General features: G+C 38.6%; 1 pseudogene; it reads right to left on the reverse strand.

Moving 5' to 3' along the window:
• LOC116908217 overlaps positions 1–24,211 on the reverse strand; it is an 82,951-nt pseudogene that overhangs the window by 1,543 nt on the left and 57,197 nt on the right.

The raw sequence follows: 24,211 nt of genomic DNA on the forward strand, positions 1-24,211 counted from the left end.
ACACTCAACCACCCACCCCTTCCTGCCTCCCAGTCCTGACATTCCCCTACACTGCGAGGAGGGTTCCAGCCTTGGCAGGACCAAGGGATTCTCCTACTTTTGGTGCCTGACAAGCCACCATATGCAGCTGGAGCCATGGGTCTGTCCATGTGTACTCTTCGGATGGTGGTTTAGTCCCTGGGAGCTCTGGTTGGTTGGTACTGTTGTTTTTATGGGGTTGCAAAGGGGTTATTCTTCTTTATGGCACTCTGATATACAAAAATATCTTCCTTGTTGTCATTCCTGTTAATGAAACCATATCTGTTCCTTACATTGAACAATTTTACTGTTCCCAAAACCTTTGTTGCAATGACTTTCTTGTCCCTGCTGGTGGCTGCCACTCCTCCCAGGTGTGATGGTGACTAGGCCAATAGTGGTGGTGGGGCTCTCAGGGTTTTCTGGGGTCTGCTCTCTGCTCCCACTACCAATCAAACTCAACCATTCAGATCTTTATTTGAACAATCAAATTGTGATAGAGAACAATTTTTACAAAATACCAAGGCAGGACATGCTTCATAACAATGACAACACCAATATTCAGCCAGTAATCAGAGTTCTGTCAGCACAGAAATTACATTTGAATAATACAAAGATAATCTTTACACAGTGCACAAAATGGCACTCTAATACTTCCCCCTTTTAGTTCAATAAATGGCTCTTTCTCTAATATACATGCCATAAACTATATACTATAAGAGCAATCATGAGAACCACCAGGTAAGAATTACATTCACAATGTTCAGTCCATGTATATTTGGCAACCTTGGAGAAAGTACTCCACTATTTATTCTATCTTGGTGAGTTCAAAGTTCTATACCTAAATCACTTTCTATCATAATTTGTATATGTAGACCTATAAATATTTTTAGACATTAAAATATTTTCTTAGATCATAAACAACTTAAGTTTAATTGTGAGATTATTAACTATCAGAAACATGAGAAAGCTAGATGTTACCTGAGTAAACAGGAAGTGCAGAGCAAGCAGCTTCCAAAACTGTAGAAATGACAGAGGTTGCTGAGTACCTGGATTGTCACCCAAGGTTTCTCTGTATATTGACAGACTTTTCTGTGAAGCAGGAATTGTGAAGGACTTGCCTACCTCATCCTGGCAAAGCTTGGCAGTTGACTTCCTTTGTGTCTAACTTGTCCACAGCTTGGACATCATCTGTCAGCAGTTGAAGCAGGGGCAATTTTTGCCTAGTGGCCATTTTTGCCATACTTGAAGCAAACACTATAAGGAGATTCTTTGATGCCCATCATCTTCTTTAAAGTAGTATGCGGGTGGTGCCAGGAGAAGTTCTGTTTCTGTCTTGAAAAGCCTTGAAACATCTTAAATGCCATGCTCTGTAGATCTCTAAAGTGTTTGAAGACCTATAAATTTAAAGTATATCTGGATATGCAAACATTGCTTGTTTCTAGCTATCTACTATTTGATCAACTTTGAAAACATTGACAGGAAGCTAAATATAGCTTATTTCTATACTTAGCTAAGCTAATACCTAACATGACTGCAAGTTCTCAATGTTCTTAAATTTTCTGTGATAGTAGCTTTCAAGGACTAGAACTTTACATTTTAAAAATGGGTTGCATAGGTATAATATCTAAAACAAGAGTTGAAACATATATATAGTCAATAAGATATAACAAAAATAACCTTAAATGTGTATCAATATATAGAGATCCATATAATGTAAATTGTCTTTTTGATGTTCTTTAGTTTAAAAGTAGATTCAATAATGTACTCCTTTATCCTATCATTCCTATATCCCCTCTTTTTTCTTTTCATTCTCTCTCCCTTTCTGCCTAACATTAGATAGGAGGTAGAGGAAAGGAGAATAGAGGAAAGGAAAAGAAATAGAAAAAGGGTCCCTAAATCTAACCCCCTTTAATTTATTTTTCCCTGACCAATACCATTAACAAATTGCAACCAACACCCCACCCCTTAAATGATAAAAAACATCCATCACCCACCAAATGACCAACAAGTACCTACCCTACATTTTGGGAATGGGCACCATTCTCTTAAAACTTCTTTCTGCTATCTGAGGGAAACATTCTCTTTTGGGGACCCTAAGAAAAATTGGGATATTGTCCAAGTCTTAAGAAAGTTAGTCACAACATTGGCTGTCCAGTTTCTGTGTGATAGGAAAGTCCTGGCTGGAATAGTCTGTGAGGTGGGAAGATCTTAGCTAGCTGTTTTAAAGTTGTTCTGGATGGAGATTTAGGGGGAACTGTCATGGAGGCAATATGGGAGGGTGAACATGTGGGTTACTTGTTTTGTTTTCTTTGTTGTCTTTCCTTTTGCCCTGTAAACATATAAACTTGTAAAGATAATACACACCTCTGTAATAACACATTAATGGAATGTGCAATTCTGCTAAAGATTTTTTTGTTCTTTGTTTGAGCAGGTGAAAGGTATTAAACTTTATAAGTTCGTTTGGATTGTAGAGTCAACAGTGATATGAATTTCTATCCATGACATATGAGAGGTTGGCATGCCATACTAAGTCCTGAGGACTCTGTAGCCAATTAAGTTTATTGACTACACAGAGACATTTTCAGCCACTCTGAGAGCTAGAGGAATCAGCATTCATTTTACGCACTTTGTTGTTCTTCTTGATTTCTTTCTTCATGTCTGCAACCAAGTTTTTCGGGAGATCTCCCCTGGTAAAATTTAGTTTATTAATTTTGGTGGAATCCATAGCTTTTCATCTCCTGTGGAAACAAATACAAAGTTTCTCCCCCAATGTAATATATTTCTTGCCCTCCATTTTGAGGTTAGCGTGCAAATGCATGCACATACACACACAAACACACGCTAATTAATACACACTCCTAACAGTCAGTATTTTTTTTTTTTTAGCAGCTGTGTTACCTGTTTCATTGACATTTAAAAATTTAAAGTCAACAAAGCTTCATTTAATCTCTCTATGGGAGATCCCAATATCTCCCTTCTGTTTTATGAGCATTCCCTTCAAAGTGTAGTTAGATCTTTTTAAGATTGTTTGACATGTAGGCATGTTATATGCCATAATGTCTAAAAAATTGCTGTAGTCTATTGGATACATATGTCACAGCATCATCAACTTCAATCTGCAAAGGCATCTCCAAGATAGCCATCATTTCTAATAAGTATGCAATTTCACAATCATCCTTTTCAGAACTTACGGCAGAAGCCTCTTGGAATTCTGAATATGTATCAATAGTATGATGTATTAACACATACTTTAAATATCAACAACACCAGCCAGGTTTCCCCTACAAATCTTCCTCCCAACTTCATATCTTTCGTTTCTCCTTTCCTTTCTTCCTTCCTTCCTTCCGTCCTTCCTTCCTTCTTTCCTTCCTTCCTTCCTTCCTTCCTTCCTTCCTTCTCTTTCTTTTTTTCATTGTTTTTGCTGATTTTTTTAAAAAAAAATATTGCCTACAGAGTCAAATTAGTGCTATCTATATGTACATGGTTGTGGGGTTGATTCTTGGGGTGTGGGTAACCTGCCAGAGTCCATATACTTAGGGATCATTTCAATTTCATTCCTGAATTTCTCTTTCATTTTCTTGTTTTATTCCTATTGCTGACCTGCTTATCCTTTTAACCATATTCAATTTCTTCTATGTTACCACTTTTCTCTCTAGGTCCTGGAATGGATTCTTCTAGTTGAGTAATCATTCAGACCACTGATAATTTAAAAAAAAAAACAGAAAACTTAAAATTTTCATATTGCATTTATTTCAATATCTTTTAATTCTTTTGTTGATGAAATATTTGAAGAGTCCTATATGTCTTGTATCTTCATGTTTCTTTTTTACCTATTTGATTTGTGTCTCTGTTGACTTGGATATCTTTTCAGTTTTGGAATGGGAAATTGAATTATGCAGTCTACTCTTTCTTTTCTTTCTTTTTTTTTTCGGAGCTGGGGACCGAACCCAGGGCCTTGCAGTTGCTAGGCAAGCGCTCTACCACTGAGCTAAATCTCCAACCCTTATGCAGTCTACTCTTGATGGTCAGGTTTTCAGTACCACCCAGCAAAAAGAAAACAGATACTTTAATAGAAAAAGGCATCAAATTATCAAAATACAGAAATACATTTAAAATCAAGACAAGCTCAATAATAGATCATCAATAACCACAACAGTTAAAAATTTAAATTGAAGTCCCAGGTTGTTTGGGTAAATGTGTAAATAGTAAATGAATGAGATAAAGGAAGGATGGAGAGAAAGAAGAGACTTGATGGAGAAATAACAGTAAAGGGAAAATGAAAAGAAGAAGAGGGATGGAGAGGAACATTATGGAGTCCAAGAGAAAGGAGAAAGAGAGTTTACAAAAGAAAGGACAAAGACAACAAAGGAAAAAAAGGTAGGACCGAAGACAAAAGGTTTCTCAATAGCAACAATGTTCAAAACACAAATCAAGTAACTTTAAGAAGAAAATTGAAATATAAGTGTATTTTAAGATAAAATAATAAGATAAAGTAAAAATATAAGTATAAATGTCGAGAGCGATGGGTATGTTGAAGTGGTGGGCTCTTGCTTCTGCGCTTCTAGTTGGTGAATCTGTATTGGACAAGCAAGCATTTGATGTCTGCCAGAGGACCCTCTGCTGGCCACATAGAGTTTTGCAGTCTGTGGGCTGGGAATGCTCTCTTCTCCAGATCAGACTTGATACATCATACTCAGAGCTTTAGCTGAAGAGTGTCTCCAGGCACATTGAGATGCACCTTAGCAAAGAGATGTGTACCGGTGCAGGTTTTTGTTATACTTTCAAGGTGCTTCAAAGATTAGTCTTTTACATTGATAGCCCTGTGGCTATCAAGTATATTCCTGAAACTCCTGAGTTGTTAGAATCTGCAGTACTCAACAACTGCCAGGTTCCAGAATTTGATCCACTTGCAGGATTCATACTTAGAGCTATCAAAATTCAGAATGGTTCTCAGTTGATGAGAACAGTTCCTGGCTACCTTCCCATGTCCTCCCAGCCTGAGCCAAGTCCCCGTGCTACCTGTACATATTGTCTTGTCAGGTTCTGAGACTTTGTTCTCCACCACTGCCCCTCCCAGCCTTCCCTCACCCAGTGGTGAGGTAGACCAAACTGAGACTCTCTGACATATGACCATTTTCTGATCTCAGATGCATGGATAGCTCAAATTTTAGCAACAGATCATCTCTCAAAATGAACTTGACTGCTGTTCTATGAGTCATTTAGGATGACAAAGTAGGATTTCTCTACAATACTGACCCATCTGCTAGAAAAATCACTATCTCATCAAAACCTGGAACTAGGTTTAGGCTTGCGAGGGCTTAGGGCTTGTCCTGGAGGTAGGACCATCTGTATTTTCCCTTAGCTTACTTTCCAAAAGTAACTCCTGCTCTCTCTCCCCTGGCAAGAATTACATAGCCAAGTCTGTAATTAGGTTTCTTTCTCCATGTCACCTGCTTATTTTAGGTTATCTTTCTCTTTCTTTGTATATTTCCAAGTATCCTCCCCCTTTCTATTTGTAAGAGAGTGCCCCTTTTTTTTTTATCTCTCTCCTTCCCTGGCTCACACAAAGTTGCCTCTAGTCTACCATCTTCTTGACTTTGGTTAATTTTGTGAACTAAAATTTCTAGAAAGAAGCCATGTCTGCAAAGACAGATTGGCTATTTAAAACTGTCATAGTGTAGAGAGGTTAGGATGTTGCAGGTCCGGAGTCTAATTATGGTCTCTGTGCTAGCTTTAGCCCCTCTCTCTGACAACAGTCACTCTCTGCATATGTCTGTGTCTGAACTAGCATCCCGTGACTATGAGGTAAAACCTTTCTGAAATCTATTAATTTATCAGGCCACTGGCTTCCACTAACCCCAAAGCTAAGAATGTCATCACATGACATCCGAGGCTTATAGAAAAGCTTCTCCATTCTTTCTGTAATCATCCCTCTGATGTACTCACCAACGTATTTAAACTTCTCTTGATTTATGACTTTCTTTGTTCCATTAGACTATAAAGGTTCATAAAACTGCTTCCACGTTGCAACATGGAATTTGGAATAACTTAAGTCTGTGCTCCCAGAACATGGTTACTCAGAACGGTTCCAGAATAAACTTTCTCTTATTCATTTTAGGATGAGAACATTTTTTTTCCACCAATAATTTTATCTACCTATCTACTAGTGGAATCCATTTGGTAGTAAGCTTTTAATTTATTTATTTGATTCCTTTACAAAAATGAAGGCAGAGATAAAAATACCTTGTACTGTTGTATTATCACAAAAATTACAACACCAAGACAAAAAGAAAGCTAAATAGGGCCAAATTTATTTTTGGCAGATATTTATAATTTTTCCATAATGCAGTGCAACATACTACAGCTTCCAGTGCCCTATGGTGAAGATTGTTTTTTAAATTATGGTCAGCTAGGAGGTATTCTTCCCCCTTTAAGTTGGGAAATGTTTCTTGAGTGCATCATAATATCTCACAACTACTAAATATTGGGACAGATATTAATTATCTCCTGTAATATATACATACTACTATGTTTTTGTTTCATATATATATATATTTGCACTTAAAATTATTGTTAAGACTTGTACTTCACTATTTATTTTATAATGATAATGGGCCTAAATTAAAAGTAGTCATTTAGAGAGTGTACTGGCTGGTTTTGGGTGTCAACTTAACACAAACTGGAGTTATCACAGAGAAAGGAGCCTCCCTTGAGGAAATGCCTCCATGAGATCCAGCTGTAAGGCATTTTCTTAATTAGTGAAAGGGTGGGGAGGGCCCAGCCCATTGTAGGTGGTGCCATCCCTGGGCTGGTGGTCTTGGGTTCCATTAGACAGCAAGTTGAGCAAGCCAGGGGAAGCAAGCCAGTAAGTAACATCTCTCCACGGCCTCTGCATCAGCTCCTGCTTCCTGACCTGCTTGAGTTCCAGTCCTGACTTCTGTTGTTGATGAACAGCAATGTGGAAGTGTAAGCTGAATAAACCCTTTCCTCCCCAACTTGCTTCTTGGCCATGATGTTTTGTACAGAAACCCTGACTAAGACAGAGAGTAAAGTATGTTGGGATTATTTTTACTTCCAGCAGATGATTCTCATCTGGCTGGTGCTAACCCTTGCTGGCCAGGCTGAAGAACAGGCTGACCAATTCAGCTACCACCCAGCCCCAGATCCAAGCCTTTGAGTTGGTCCACCCTAACATCTTGTATTAGTCAGGGTTCTCTAGAGTCACAGAACTTATGGAATCTCTCTATATAGTAAGAGAATTTATTGTAATTATTTACAATATGCAGCCAAACTAAGCCAACAGTGGGCAGCTGTGAATGGGAAATCCAAAAGTCTAATAGGTGCTCAGTCCAGGAGGCTAGCTGTTTCACCTAGTCTTCTGTGTAAGCTGGAATCCTGAAGAAGAGATTCCAACAGATAGATGTGCAGGGCAAGCAAGCACAAGCAAGGGAAGACAAGTGAGCCTTTCTTCTTCCAATGTCTTATGTAGGCCTCCACCAAAATGTGTGGCTCAGATTAAAGTTGTGTACCACCATAACTGGATCTGGAACTCGTTTTGTCCCAGGCTGACCCTGAACTCAGAGATCTGCTTGCTTCTGTCTTCTTGGGTTAAAAGTGTGGTACCTTGCCTGGGCTTATGCTTTTTAGGGCCACTATACCACAGATCTCCATGTCAAGATCTGGGTCATAAGCCTGTGTCTTCCAACCTCAAGATCTGAATCACATGTGTGGACTCTATTACTGGATTATAGTTATTTCAGATGTAGTCAAGTTGACAACTAGGAATAGCCATAACACTTCTACTCCATCTATGAGCTACTGGAGCATATTAAGGGGTCGATCCTGCAGAACCAGAGCCACAGAATCTCCAAGACTCTGGGCAATAAGATATCTGAGAGAAATCTCAGCCATTGATGATGTGGCAGAAGTCAGAGGCCTTGAAACAGACCAAGGACTCATTACAATGAAGGTTTGTACATAAAGCCTCGGCACATCGCAGCTTCCCGTGCCCTATGATGTAATGGAGAGGTGAGAAAGATGGAGGATCAGAGTGGTGTGTGTGTGGCGGAACTGGAGACTTGACAGCTGTTAGTTATATGAGAGAAGGCTGCAGTTGCTAGAGGTGCAGGTCACTACCCAGTAGGGTCTGCAAGGTTCTATGTAGCAGCCTGGAGCTTGTGCAGACGCAGCTCCAGAACCATCTGCAGAGGCACATGCTTGCCCTGGTTCTGAACAGTGACAGGATGTTCAAAATGAAGGACAGTCCATTTATTGGATTGGTCTTCCTTGAAAGATCTCCATGGTCTATATTTCTCCTGGAGGACATGGTGATAATGGCTGGTGTTTCAGCTGAAGATGGCGTTGATGTCAACAAGCCTCATTGCTACTGGAGACCAAGCAGAGATCCTTGACATGTACTGATATTGGAGATCATGTGCATGTTCATAGCCTGTACTCTAACCAAAAGCCATGTAGAAGACCAGGATCCATGATCTCACCAATTGTAAAGGGCATGGAAGCTATTTCTGTGACAAGGAAGCTACCCTCTGTCTGTAGGTGCATAGTTGAGAAAGAGGAAGTTGGAAAGCTTCTGTGACTGTCACTACCTCCACCTCTAGCTCTATAAATGTAACAGTCTAAAAAGGCAAGCCATCCAGGAGAACTCTTACAAATTGCAGTAGGGATGCTGATATGTAGCTCTCCACACTGATGGCTTCTGGTTGGGGTGTGGGTGGAGAAGGATTCAGCTTTCCTTAGAGGACTGGCCACTGGGAGTTGGGCCATGCTTATGGACAACACAAAGTGGACTTTTGTTTCCTTTTTCCCTCTTTTGTCTTTTACTTTGGGGTGGGAGAGGTCAGAAGGGAGGGAAAGAAGACATGGGAGGACTGAGAAGCAAGCTTGATTGGAGTGCATGATGTAAAATTCCCAAATAATTAATGAAAATATTATGTTAGAAAAACAGAAGGTCCTCATCCAATTCAAAGCAGTACTTCACATGAGCAGTTGTGAGAACAGAAAAATCACTCAAAATATAGGAAAATTCCATATATACGTATCTTTATTATCATCATCTATCTAACCATCATCTGTGTATCTGAAATAAAACACTTGTAAGATTCAAATCAATGAAGATAAGAGAAAGAAAGTCAGCCTTTGCCGAGATGTGAGTCATAGGCTCCACACTTCATCAGAGACTTAAGAAGCAAAACAAAAGAAAGACAAAGAAAGAAACCAGATGCACACTTCAGCTCCCTCTATGGAAAGTATTGTATTTTTATAGTGTCCGCAAAGATACTAGAATAACAAAATGGTCATTGTGCTCAGCAGGACTCAGTGAAAGTGAGAAAGCACAGAGCCGCCTAACCAAGACCACGCTCACTTTATAACCACTGGTTGACGGTGCTTTTGTGAATTCCCCCACCGTGGTAACTGACGTCAGTGATGTTTTCAGAGTGTTGCTTTTGTCACGTTGGGAACAGATAACAACTGAACAGTTGTGTGTACACACTTGGTGGGATGGTGATGCTAAGTTAGAACAAAGTCAGAGTACTATTGGGAACACTTAAAGGGGGGTTGGGTTGGTTCTGATTTTCTATTACATGTATCTCTCTCTATCATTTATCTATCTATCATTTACCAATTATCTCTATTATCTATTTATCGATCAATCAATCTATCTATCATCTATCTATCATCCTCATCATCTATTGTGTATCATTTATTTATCTATTTGTCTAATCTTAATTGAAGTATAATTTATACACAATCTGTGTTAAGTTCACAATTGCTTGGGCTTTGTTATTGGTATAAAAGTGTAGAAATACTACCAAGGAGATCCTACATTTTCTTGTCAGACTCTTCATGCATTCCCTAACCCTGACCTTTGGTTATGGATACCTGCTGTATTGCAGACTCTTACTTATGTTTTTTTTCCCTTGATCTAAAATTTCATTTAAGTGGGATTAAATAGTATGTACTTTTGTTCACCTTTTTGATTTAGTATAAAGGCTTTGTAATTCTTATCATTCGCTATATTTTCCTTTTTTTCTTTTATCACTTAGTGATGTTCTGGTATGTGACTATATTGTGAATTGTTTATTTCCTCCCATGCTAGTGGACATTTTAGTTTTTCACTGTTATGAATAATGTTGCAATAAGCATGTGTTTGTCCAGGCTATAATTTTTGTTTCTCTTGAATAAATCTCTAGGAGTGGGTTTTCTGGGTTCTATTGTGTCATGATAGAGAAAATGGTCAACACAAGAATGAAATGAAGCCCCTCACTCTGAAGTCTGACTTCGTTGTCAGATGAGAATCAAAATTCCAACACAATAAATCTGCTTAGAGCCGTTCTCTTCCCAACTGCAGATTGAGCGCTCCTGTACATCTGCTAGAATCACTTTATTATGGAAACGTTTTTCCCCCAGTTCAGCCAGCATTAATGTTTCCCCCACTCATTGATAAACCAGATGGATGAGTATTTGAACATTCTGTAGAACTCTCAAGAACTCCTGATTCTTAATGAATTTCTCTCTTTCCAATAGTATACCTCAGTATCTAGGAGGCTGGTCTATGCTTATTTGATTTGAACAACTGAGCAATGTTTTGTTTGTCTATGGGAGTATTTGCACATCAGAAAATGAGTGTGTTCATAATCCCTAGCAGAGAATACCCTCATGTTTTAGTTTTGTCCCTACTGTGTAGAGATAATCTCTTGTGCACTGTGTAAAAGGCACTCACCTGTTATTAAAAGGCTATTAGCCAATGAGCTGAGGCAAGATTAGAAGGTGGGACATCTGAGAGAGAGAGAGAGAGAGAGAGAGAGAGAGAGAGAGAGAGAGAGAGAGAGAGAGAGAGAGAGAGAGAGGAATTCTGGGATTGCACGAGGGAAGGGGAAATTTTCACAAACTCTGAGGAAGACAGTTTCATGAAACTGAGGACCAGGTAACCTGCCACGTAGGGGGACTTTAGAGTAGAATAAATGGGATAAGTAAGTTGTGAGCTAGTTGGGGAACTTACGGCCTAAGCATTTAGATATAAGTATAATTAAGTCTTAGAGTTGTTATTTTGGGTAATTGATGTGCTGGTGGGAAAGCCTGCAGTTACATTACTGTCGACTGGCTATCCTACTGAGTCAGAGTCTAAGTTGCCTTTCCAAGTAGAAAGCAGATTTATGCATAAATGTGTACTTCTGTGAACTTTTGTGTAATGCTAATTATAGCTGGTGTCACTGAAGCAGTGAAGGCCCATTGAGTGAAAGCTGTTACTGCCCAACTAAAGGAATGGAATCTACCAGTTAGTCCCGCAACTCTCATCTTCTTTTCTCACTTGAGTACTCAGAACAGCATCAAGGAGGAAACGCCAATCTTTGCTTGCCTTAGAAGTCTGTGATTCACCTGTGCTCACAGAGGGTCGCTGTTGGAACAAAATCCTGTTGAATCTCAGAAAGTAAAATGTTAATTATGATGTAATTTTGATGAAGCTCATCAGATATACTTTTTAGTAACATTCTAAATTTATGTAAAATGGTTTATTCTAATATACTATCTATTAGTATAGTTTTGACAAAATGACATTTTAAATTTAGGCATTTTCATTATTTAGTAATGAAACTTCCAAAAGAGGTTATCTTCTTCAATTATCATCTAGAAAATAAACATACCATTTTCTAATTTAAAAATATGATGTAGTTTTATATTCTGCTTTATGTAGTATGCCAACATTATGTTAGGAAAGTGGACTGCAGTTTTCAAAACAGAGAAAACAAAGTACTTTTAATTTAGTAAAGTTCTAGCACATGCTTTTCTAGAACATATAGGAAAGAAAGTCACTCAATTTGGATTTTAACTATTTAAAGCGTAAGACATTTTATTTTAAAAATATGGTTACTACTAAGCTTAGCCCTGTAAACCTAAGCATAGTAGTTTTAGCTCAATTACATAAATAATAAAATTGTTCTAAATAAGAAAGACATTTCAGAAATGCTAATAATAGCGTTCAATAATAATTCAGCTCACAAAGTTTTTACAGTCACTTAAAATATAATATTTTTACAACAACCCTGATATATCTATGGTACTTATTAGACTTTTAGAATAAAAATATAAAGGTTCATGTAGCAAAGAATATGATATAGTTAGCCATTTTCCTTTATTTACTTCTTTATATACATTACAGAGGTCGAGAGAATCTGTCCCCTAGTTGGGTGCAGAGGAACTGGCCCCCAGTTAGTTGCTGTGAATGGGTGTCTGCTGGCAATGGTTGATAGACATGGCATGAAACCTGTAGGCTCCTAGGGTGTAGCTCTTCGAAGCACGTGAGAGAATTTTACATGCATCCTATTTCACACGTGCATATGGCACTGAACCACCATCTGGGGGGCACATGTTCTGAACTTTGTTGACAGTAGGAATGAATTCACAATGATGCAGTCTTAATGCTTGCCAAGATCCTCTGACAAGCTATCCAAAATTAAGGGCTGCTGCTTACATGCGTGTTTCAGGAAAAAAACTAACTACAATACTTGGTGGAACCCTTTCCACCAGTCTAGTGTTGTAACCAATTAGAGTTTTGATACTTTTAGTCCCTGTTCTGAGGAATACAATCTGTGGAGAAAATCACTCAGCTGCGTTCACGTAGGTATATCCTGCACACCTAGTCCTTTGGCATTTGTTCTGAGAGGGTAAGATATATCAGTACAAAAAGATTTCAAGGCTGCGAAGCTATTCCAGGTGTTAATAGTTAATCTGTCCTTAGCATAAATGCCTTTGGAAGGCTCTCACAAGGGTCAACAATATTAAAAGAAAAGCATCTAAAAATAAATGATATGATCATGCATGTGAAATATAAAAACACAGATGTACATTTACTAACTATTCACCTGAAAACAACAGTAAAATATGATACTTGCCTAGCTGGCTGACATTTAATGCCAGAAACTCTTTCGCAAATTTATTTTTATTAACTATTGTTAATGTACAAAAGATTAATAATTTAAAATTTGACAACCATTTTAGGGATAATAACTTACTTAAAATAATCTATAAGTTACACTTAAAGTAGATTTCAAAGAGAGCATCATACTTGCTGTTGTCTGGTCAGCAGCAGCAGCAGCAGCAGCAGCAGCAGCAGCAGCAGCAGCAGCAGCAGCAATGAGGCACAGGCTGGAGTCACAACATAATACCATGTTGTACCCTGCCACAGCCCAAGGATTCTTTTCAGAGTCCCTTATTCAGACCACAATAGGATAAGTGATTACTTGATATCATCTCAGGAAAGAATCTCAAAAAGAGGTATTTTGCTATCCAGGTTTCAGTATACAGTCCCATGATACTATTAGTTTTGTGACAGTGTCAAGTGTCTATCAGTATTAAGACAGTGACCCTGAAAAATGTCTTTTTTTTAATTTATTATTATTAACTTGAGTATTTCTTATGTACATTTCGAAGTGTTATTCCCTTTCCTGGTTTCCGGTAAACATCCCCTCCCCTCCCCCTTCCTTTATGGGTGTTCCTCCAACCCTCCCCCCATTGCCGCCCTCTCCCCAACAGTCTAGTTCACTAGGGTTCAGTCTTAGCAGGACCCAGGGCTTCCCTTCCACTGGTGCTCTTACTAGGATATTCATTGCAACCCTACGAGGTCAGAGTCCAGGGTCAGTCCATGTGAGTCTTTGGGTAGTGGCTTAGTCCCTGGAAGCTCTGGTTGGTTGGCATTGCTGTACATATGGGGTCTCGAGCTCCTTCAAGCTCTTCCAGTTCTTTCTCTGATTCCTTCAACGGGGGTCCTGTTCTCAGTTGAGTGGTTTCCTGCTGGCATACGCCTCTGTATTTGCTGTATTCTGGCTGTGTCTCTCAGGAGCGATCTGCATTCACATTTTGATCATCCGTCTTGAGTTTCATTTGTTCTAGGCATCTAGGGTAATTCAAGCATTTGGGCTAATAGCCACTTATCAATGAGTACATACCATGTATGTCTTTCTGTGATTGGGTTAGCTCACTCAGGATGATAGTTTCCAGTTCCAAACATTTGCCTACGAATTTCACAAAGTCATTGTTTTTGATAGCTGAGTAATATTCCATTGTGTAGATGTACCACATTTTCTGTATCCATTCCTCTGTTGAAGGGCATCTGGGTTCTTTCCAGCTTCTGGCTATTATAAATAAGGCTGCGATGAACATAGTGGAGCATGTGTCTTTTTTATATGTTGGGGCATCTTTTGGGTATATGCCCAGGAGAGGTATAGCTGGATCCTCAGGCAGTTCAATGTCCAATTTTCTGAGGAACCTCCAGACTGATTTCCAGAATGGTTGTAGCAGTCTGTAACCCACCAACAATGGAGGAGTGTTCCTTTCTCCACATCCTCGCCAGCATTTGCTGTCACCTGAGTTTTTTGATCTTAGCCATTCTCTCTGGTGTGAGGTGAAATCTCAGGGTTGTTTTGATTTGCATTTCCCTTATGACTAACGATGTTGAACATTTCTTTAGGTGTTTCTCAGCCATTCAGCATTCCTCAGCTGTGAATTCTTTGTTTAGCTCTGAACCCCATTTTTTTTTAATAGGGTTATTTGTCTCCTGTTGTCTAACTTTTCAGTTCTTTGTATATTTTGGATATAAGCCCTCTATCTGTTGTAGGATTGGTAAAGATCTTTTCCCAATCTGTTGGTTGCCGTTTTGTCCCAACCACAGTATCCTTTGCCTTACAGACGCTTTGCAGTTTTATGAGATCCCATTTGTTGATTCTTGATCTTAGAGCATAAGCCATGGGTGTTTTGTTCAGGAAATTTTTTCCAGTGCCATGTGTTCCAAATGCTTCCTAGTTTTTCTTCTATTAGTTTGAGTGTATCTGGTTTGATGTGGAGGTCCTTGATCCACTTGGACTTAAGCTTTGTACAGGGTGATAAGCATGGATCGATCTGCATTCTTCTACATGTTGACCTCCAGTTGAACCAGCACCATTTGCTGAAAATGCTATCTTTTTTCCATTGGATGGTTTTGGCTCCTTTGTCAAAAATCAAGTGCCCATAGGTGTGTGGGTTCATTTCTGGGTCTTCAATTCTGTTCCATTGGTCTATCTGTCTGTCTCTGTACCAATACCATGCAGTTTTTATCACTATTGCTCTGTAATACTGCTTGAGATCTGGGATAGTGATTCCCCTGAAGTCCTTTTTTTTTATTGTTGAGGATAGTTTTAGCTATCCTGGGTTTTTGTTATTCCAGATGAATTTGCAAATTGTTCTGTCTAACTCTTTGAAGAATTGGATTGGTATTTTGATGGGGATTGCATTGAATCTGTAGATCCTTTTGGTAGAATGGCCATTTTTACTATATTAATCCTGCCAATCCATGAGCATGGAGATCTTTCCATCTTCTGAGATCTTCTTCAATTTCTTTCTTCAGAGTCTTGAAGTTCTTATTGTACAGATCTTTTCCTTGCTTGTTAAAGTCACACCGAGGTACTTTATATTATTTGGATCTATTATGAAGGGTGTCATTTCACTAATTTCTTTCTCGGCCTGTTTCTCTTTTGTGTAGAGGAAGGCTACTGATTTATTTGAGTTAATTTTATACCCAGCCACTTTGCTGAAGTTGTTTATCAGCTTTAGTAGTTCTCTGGTGGAACTTTTGGGATCACTAAATATACTATCATATCATCTGCAAATAGTGATATTTTGACTTCTTCTTTTCGATCTGTATCCTTGACCTCCTTTTGTTGTCTGATTGCTCTGGCTAAACTTCAAGAACTATATTGAATAAGTAGGGAGAGAGGGGCAGCCTTGTCTAGTCCCTGATTTTAGTGGGATTGCTTCAAGTTTCTCCATTTAGTTTAATGTTAGCAACTGGTTTGTTGTATATGGCTTTTTACTATGTTTAGGTATGGGCCTTGAATTCCTATTCTTTCCAGGACTTTTTATCATGAAGGGGTGTTGAATTTTGTCAAATGCTTTCTCAGCATCTAATGAAATGATCATGTAGTTTTGTTCTTTCAGTTTGTTTATATAATGGATCACGTTGATGGTTTTCCGTATATTAAACCATCCCTGCATGCCTGGGATGAAGCCTACTTGATCATGGTGAATGATTGTTTTGATGTGCTCTTGGATTCGGTTTGCCAGAATTTTATTGAGTATTTTTGCATCGATATTCATAAGGGAAATTGGTCTGAAGTTCTCTTTCTTTGTTGGGTCTTTGTGTGGTTTAGGTATAAGAGTAATTGTGGCTTCATAGAAGGAATTCGGTAGTGCTCCATCTGTTTCAATTTTGTGGAATAGTTTGGATAATATTGGTATGAGGTCTTCTATGAAGGTCTGATAGAATTCTGCACTAAACCCGTCTGGACCTGGGCTCTTTTTGGTTGGGAGACCTTTAATGACTTCTTCTATTTCCTTAGGAGTTATGGGGTTGTTTAACTGGTTTATCTGTTCCTGATTTAACTTCGGTACCTGGTATCTGTCTAGGAAATTGTCCATTTCTTGCAGATTTTCAAGTTTTGTTGAATATAGGCTTTTATAGTAAGATCTGATGATTTTTTGAATTTCCTCTGAATCTGTAGTTATGTCTCCCTTTTCATTTCTGATTTTGTTAATTTGGACACACTCTCTGTGTCCTCTCGTTAGTCTGGCTAAGGGTTTATCTATCTTGTTGATTTTCTCAAAGAACCAGCTTTTGGTTCTGTTGGTTCTTTTTGTAGTCCTTTTTGTTTCCACTTGGTTGATTTCAGCTCTGAGTTTGATTATTTCCTGCCTTCTACTCCTCCTGGGTGTATTTGCTTCTTTTTTTTCTAGAGCTTTTAGGTGTGCTGTCAAGCTGGACATATGCTCTTTCCTGTTTTTTCTGCAGGCACTCAGCGCTATGAGTTTTCCTCTTAGCACAACTTTCATTGTGTCCCATAAATTTGGGTATGTTGTACCTTCATTTTCATTAAATTCTAAAAAGTTTTTAATTTCTTTCTTTATTTCTTCCTTGACCAGGTTATCATTGAGTAGAGCATTGTTCAATTTCCACGTATATGTGGGCATTCTTCCCTTAATGTTATTGAAGACCAGTTTTAGGCCGTGGTGGTCTGATAGCACGCATGGGATTATTTCTATCTTTCTGTACCTGTTGAGGCCCGTTTTTTGACCAATTATATGGTCAATTTTGGAGAAAGTACCATGAGGAGCTGAGAAGAAGGTATATCCTTTTGCTTTAGGATAGAATGTTCTATAAATATCTGTTAAGTCCATTTGGCTCATGACTTCTCTTAGTCTGTCTACGTCTCTGTTTAATTTCTGTTTCCATGATCTGTCCATTGATGAGAGTGGGGTGTTGAAATCTCCTACTATTATTGTGTGAGGTGTAATGTGTGTTTTGAGCTTTAGTAAGGTTTCTTTTACGTATGTAGGTGCCCTTGTATTTGGGGCATAGATATTTAGGATTGAGAGTTCATCTTGGTGGATTTTTCCTTTGATGAATATGAAGTGTCCTTCCTTATCTTTTTTGATGACTTTTAGTTGAAAATTGATTTTATCTGATATTAGAATGGCTACTCCAGCTTGCTTCTTCCGACCATTTGCTTGGAAAGTTGTTTTCCAGCCTTTCACTCTGAGGTAGTGTCTGTCTTTGTCTCTGAGGTGTGTTTCCTGTAGGCAGCAGAATGCAGGGTCCTCGTTGCGTATCCAGTTTGTTAATCTATGTCTTTTTATTGGGGAGTTGAGGCCATTGATGTTGAGAGATATTAAGGAATAGTGATTATTGCTTCCTGTTGTATTCATATTTCGATGTGAGGTTATGTTTGTGTGCTTTTCTTCTCTTTGTTTTGTTGCCAAGACGATAAGTTTCTTGCTTCTTCTAGGGTACAGCTTGCCTCCTTATGTTGGGCTTTACCATTTATTATCCTTTGTAGTGCTGGATTTGTAGAAAGATATTGTGTAAATTTGGTTTTGTCATGGAATATCTTGGTTTCTCCATCTATGTTGATTGAGAGTTTTGCAGGATACAGTAACCTGGTCTGGCATTTGTGTTCTCTTAGGGTCTGTATGACATCAGTCCAGGATCTTCTGGCCTTCATAGTTTCTGGCGAAAAGTCTGGTGTGATTCTGATAGGTCTGCCTTTATATGTTACTTGACCTTTTTCCCTTATTGCTTTTAATATTCTTTCTTTATTTTGTGCGTTTGGTGTTTTGACTATTATGTGACGGGAAGTGTTTCTTTTCTGGTCCAATCTATTTGGAGTTCTGTAGGCTTGTATGCCTATGGGTATCTCTTTTTTAGGTTAGGAAGTTTTCTTCTATGATTTTTTGTTGAAGATATTTACTGGTCCTTTGAGCTGGGAGTCTTCACTCTCTTCTATACCTATTATCCTTAGGTTTGATCTTCTCATTGAGTCCTGGATTTCCTGTATGTTTTGGACCAGTAGCTTTTTCCGCTTTACATTATCTTTGACAGTTGAGTCAATAATTTCTATGGAATCTTCTGCTCCTGAGATTCTCTCTTCCATCTCTTGTATTCTGTTGGTGATGCTTGTATCTACAGCTCCTTGTCTCTTTTTTTGGTTTTCTATATCCAGGGTTGTTTCCATGTGTTCTTTCTTGATTGCTTCTATTTCCATTTTAATTCCTTCAACTGTTTGATTGTGTTTTCCTGGAATTCTTTCAGGATTTTTTTGTGACTCCTCTCTATGGGCTTCTACTTGTTTATTTATGTTTTCCTGAATTCTTTCAGGGATTTTTTGTGACTCCTCTCTATGGGCTTCTACTTGTTTATTTATGTTTTCCTGGAATTCTTTTTAGGAATTTTTTGCGATTCCTCTGTAGGCTTCTACTTGTTTGTTTATGTTTTCCTGTGTTTCTCTAAGGAGTTCTTCATGTCTTTCTTGAAGTCCTCCAACATCATGATCAAATATGATTTTGAAACTAGATCTTGCTTTTCTGGTGTGTTTGGATATTCCGTGTTTGCTTTGGTGGGAGAATTGGGCTCCGATGATGCCATGTAGTCTTGGTTTCTGTTGCTTGGGTTCCTGCGCTTGCCTCTCGCCATCAGATTATCTCTAGTGTTACTTTGTTCTGCTATTTCTGACAGTGGCTAGACTGTCTTATAAGCCTGTGTTTCAGGAGTGCTGTAGACCTGTTTTCCTGTTTTCTTTCAGCCAGTTATGGGGACAGAGTGTTCTGCTTTCGGGCGAGTAGTTTTTCCTCTCTACAGGTCTTCAGCTGTTCCTGTGAGCCTGTGTCTTGAGTTCACCAGGCAAGTCGTTTGTAGCAGAAAAGTTTGTCTTACCTGTGGTCCCCAGGCTCAAGTTTGCTCGCGGGGTGTTGCCTATGAGCTCTCCACGGCCTCAGCAGCCAGGAAGATCTGCGCCGCCCCTTCCGGGAGGTTTGGTGCACCAGGGTTCCAGATAGCTTTTGTTTTCCTCTGGGGTCAGTACTGTGTGCAGCGTGCAGTCTCTTCTGGTTTCCCAGGCGTGTCCGCCTCTCTGAAGGTTTAGCTCTCCCTCCCACGGGATTTGGGTGCAGAGAACTGTTTATCCGGTCGGTCCCTTCAGGTGCGGTGTCTCAGACGCAGTGGATCTGCTGCTCCTGGGCCCTCCTCACGGGTACCCAGGGGCCATACAGCTTTCCTCCTGGGCCAGGGATGGGCAGGGGCGGGCAGCGTTGGTGGTCTCCTCCGCTCTGCTGCCTCAGGAGTGCCCGCCCGACCAGGCGGCGAGAACTCCCCTCCAGGGGACCTGGTAGCAGAGAGCTGCTGAAGGCAGGGATCCTCCGCTGGTCCGGGACTCTGGCCAAACCGAAAAATGTCTTTTAAAAGTAGTGTTTTGCCTTTGCTCTAGTGAATTACCCAGAAGAAAAAAGTTTTCCCAGTGTCCCCTGCTTCTGCGACAGACCATGCATGGGTATTACAACTGTCCTGGACTTCTACTTGTGTCCACACTTTTTTTTAAAACCATAAACAAAAGTTTATAGGCATGTTTGTGAAATTCCCAGAGAGAATGGGATGGGAAAGGAATAAGGCCATATATGCTTAGGGCTTAAGCACGATGCATTTCTATTTTAAACATTATTATTTGAAAATATATGCAAACTATTAGAATTAAATTACCATCTCAGTTTTGAGAGGTTTTACCCAGACTTCAGAATGAAATGCTTCTTGCCCTCCTTTGCCATCTCTGTACCTTACCTCATCATGTAAACTCTGTCCCGGGAGACTGGACAAGTTCAGCAGTTGGGACTCTGCTACTAAAGGACAGGAAGTACTATAGTTGCTCTATTCACACACCTAAGATTCCAGGAGAGGTCTGTTGACTCAGAAGACTGGAGTCACTGACACATACTTTTGGTTATGAAATATATATTCATTAGTTTCCTTAACTTGGAAAACTCTTAAGGGTGAAGGGCCCAGCTTAAAGGGTCCAGCTTAACATTAAACTCCATTTTGCATTCATGCTCCATTTTATAATTAACTTGCCCTCTAAATGAACTCAGTTACTGGAAAAACCCCAGCTTGTTCCAGAAGCCATGTAACCTGGTAGCAATTCAATTCCCCCAGTAGCAAACAGTCACTTCACTCCTAGCAACAACCAATCAGTTCTTAAGGGGAAAGTATTTAATGTCTAAAGTAGATTGAGGAAACTAGCAACCATTGTTCATACCAAGCTGCAATCATTACTAGCCAATACAAGTGCATCAAGCAAATGTCAGCCAATCACGTAATTGTCAGGTTGGAAAGTCCCTCCCCCTGCTACCATGATAAATGGGCAAAGCTTGTACCGGCTTAGGACCCTTCCACACCTTCTACTGTGGAGAGGTTTGAGGGTCCAAGGTTCAGCTTGAATAGAGACTTTTTGCTTTTGGACTTGTGGTGATATCTGGTGGTCTGTGGAGACCTTATGAACTGGGAATAACAAAGAGTTAAAGTAGATTTCTACATCTGTCTCTGTGTGAAAAATAAACTGAAAACAATCAGCATAGGCATTGTGTTCAGGAAGAAAACCGAACAGGTTTATGACTCGCACCCACCCTACTCAGATACTACTGAGTGATTCAGCATTTAAACAATGTCTTCTGGTACACAGGGCTTCGTTTATCTCCTGTCTGCTTTCCATTATGCTGTTCATCACAGATTTAGACTGCTACAGGTATATTTAGAGCTTAGTAATCTATTATTTATAGTTTAAAAATTTAGTCAAAGTACTTAAATTGACAATTAAATCTTATTTATTTAGCATGTATAGCATATTGTAAAACGTGTCTGTTCTGAAATGTCTCAGTTGAACCACTTAGGACATGCATTCTATCTTGTAATTATAATTTTATAGTATATTTTATAATATAACTAATACTATTCATATTATATTATAAATGAAAAATTGATATAAATATTTTATAAATAGTTAATATATTTACACTTAAAGAAATATAGAAATTTATAGAAATATTTTACGAATATTATATCAACATACTATATTTATATTATGTAGCATATAATAAAACATTATCATAATATTTTGTAATATATAATGTATTTTTATAATGAGAATATATGAAATGTATGCATTATAAAACATATTGTTTTTAGCTATAATTACTGTATTGTATAATAGAGCTGTCTTAGTTAGGGTTTCCATTGCTGTAAAGGGACACCACGTCCAAAGCAACTCTTAATTGGGGCTGGCTTGCAAGTTCTAAGGTTCAGTCTATTATCATCATGGAGAGAAGCATGGCGGCATCCAGGCAGGCATGGCACTGGAGGAGCCAAGAGCTCAGCATCTTGATCTGAAGGCAGCCAGGTGAGGACTGGCTGCCATGTGGTTAGAAGAAGGGTCTCAAAGCCCACCCCAACAGTGAAACACTTCACCTACTCCTACAAGGTCACACCTCCTAATAGTGCCACTCCTTGGGGCAAGCATATTCAAACCACCATAAGAGCTTTTGTTGTTGTCTTTCCCTGTTGATCTGGAATTTGTTTCCTGTGATCAACTCAGAATCCCATATTTTACTCCATCCAAACCTTATTCTCCTCTGCTCTGAGTACAACCTTCACATAAGAGTAAGACCACAGTGGTAGCTGTGTTTTCAAACTTCACTTATTTAACATAGTATAATATTTTTAACATTTCTCACATTAAGATTTTTCTCATTTACTGTCTTAAAATTTCATTGTGTATACTGATAGTATATGGTGTTGGGCTTCAAAGGACATTTGTACACAAATATGTGTTGTTCACTAATTGTCTTACCCCCATAACTCCTCCTCTTTTTCTCCTTCTCATTAGTCTTCCATATGCCTTAGCTCGGTTTTGCTTTCATTCATACATGTAAACATAATTTTATGTATCTATATAAAATCTAGAAATCATAAATGAGAAAACACAACATTTAGTTCAATTCAGTTAATATGATTATCTCCAGTTGTGTCCATTTAACTGTAAATAATATAAATTTGTTCTTTTTGTGGCTGAACAAAAGTTCCACAGTGGATGTATGCTGTATTTTCTTCTTTATCCATTCTTTGTTGTCATATACTTAGGTTGATTAAATAGTGTACTGCTTAGCTTTGTCTCTACATCTGGGAAGAGAGAACTGTAACTGAAATTTTCCTCCATTTGATTTTCCTGTGGGCATGCCTAAGGAGAATTTTCTTTATTGTTAATTGATACAGAATCACCCAGCCAACTGTGAGGTATGCTATCCCTGAACAAGTGGACCTGGGATATATAATAAAAATAGCTAAAATTGGGGTTATGAGCTAACCAGTAAGCAGTATTCCTGCAAGGTCTGCTTTAGTTCCTGCCTCTGGATTCTTGATTTGGATTTCTATCTTTGCTTCTCTCAATGATAGACTGTAATCCATAAGCCAAATAAATTATTTTCTCCTCAGGTTGCTTTTTGTTATAGTGTTTCATCAGAGCAACACCTAACCAAGACACCAAGGTTACAAATACGCCATGTTAATATAAAGGTGTTAATAAAATGAAAAAAATTGAGTTTATTATATGGAAATTCTGCTCTTACAACTATCTTTGCACCTTCTCTGTGAACTTGGTATTATGCTATAATACTTAGTTTTCAAATGGGAATCAAAGAGTTTGGCCTTGAATGTGAAGAAATTTTAAAAATATATTTTACATATATTGAATATATACTTTATGTCTTAGTTTCTTTTCTACTGGTGTGGTAAGACCCTGTGACCATGGCAATTTATTAAAGAATAGGTTTAATTTGACAGAGGGTTAGAGTTTATGATGATAGAGCAAAGGCTGGCATCAAACAACTGGGGCTGCAGCTGAGAGCTCACATCTTGATCCAGAAGCAGGAAACAGAGAGGACACTGGGAATCGCATGAATCCCTTGAACCTCCAAGCCCATCCCCAGTGACCCATCTCACACAAGGCCACACCCTCAATTCTTCCCAAACAGTTCTACTAACTGGGGACCAAGTATTCAAATGTCCAAGAAACTTATAAGGGTCATCCCATTCAACCCACAACAATGTAATTATAACTGTAATTAAACTCAAAATGTAAGTAACGCTTTGAACACTGTGTATGGGAGGAGGGTGTGTGTGCTCACATGGAGGCCACAGGTTGACATTAGATGTCTTTCATCTACTTTATTTTTAAGATGGAATTTTACTGAACCTGGAGTTTGCTATTTCTGCTTGATTGTCTAGTTAGGGAGTCCTTGGGGTCTGCTTGTCTCTATCACTTCAGCGTTGGGATAAAAGTTGTCTGTCATCATGTACAGATTTTTATATGGGTCTTGGAGATTTGAACCAACGCCCTCATGATTGTTCATCAGACACTTTAGCATGGAGCCACATCACCAGTTTGAACACCCTTACCTTTTTTTCTTATAAGACTTTTAAAAACATGTCTAGTAGACTCAATATTGTTAATAACGGTTCATCAATAAAAGCCAGTACCATATCCATATTTACTTTTCACTACTTATTTGAAAAAGTAAATTTTATAAGTGGTTTATAGAAACCACGTTTCAATAAATCTGTACGTCATATTCAGTTAATATGTCTTCAGTTTGTTTTAATATATAATAGGTAATTTCTTCCTAATGCTGTTTTTGATTTAAAAAAAAAAAAGAGTTTCGTTACAGAATGGAATTGCCATTATATTCCAAATGATAAAAACGGTGTTCGGGTTTAATTTATAGCACTCTTTCCTTTTGTAGAAATATATAATCCATGGTGCAATTCACAGTGGTA

The sequence above is a fragment of the Rattus rattus genome, chromosome 8 (genome assembly GCF_011064425.1).
Source record: "Rattus rattus isolate New Zealand chromosome 8, Rrattus_CSIRO_v1, whole genome shotgun sequence".
Lineage (NCBI taxonomy): Eukaryota > Metazoa > Chordata > Mammalia > Rodentia > Muridae > Rattus > Rattus rattus.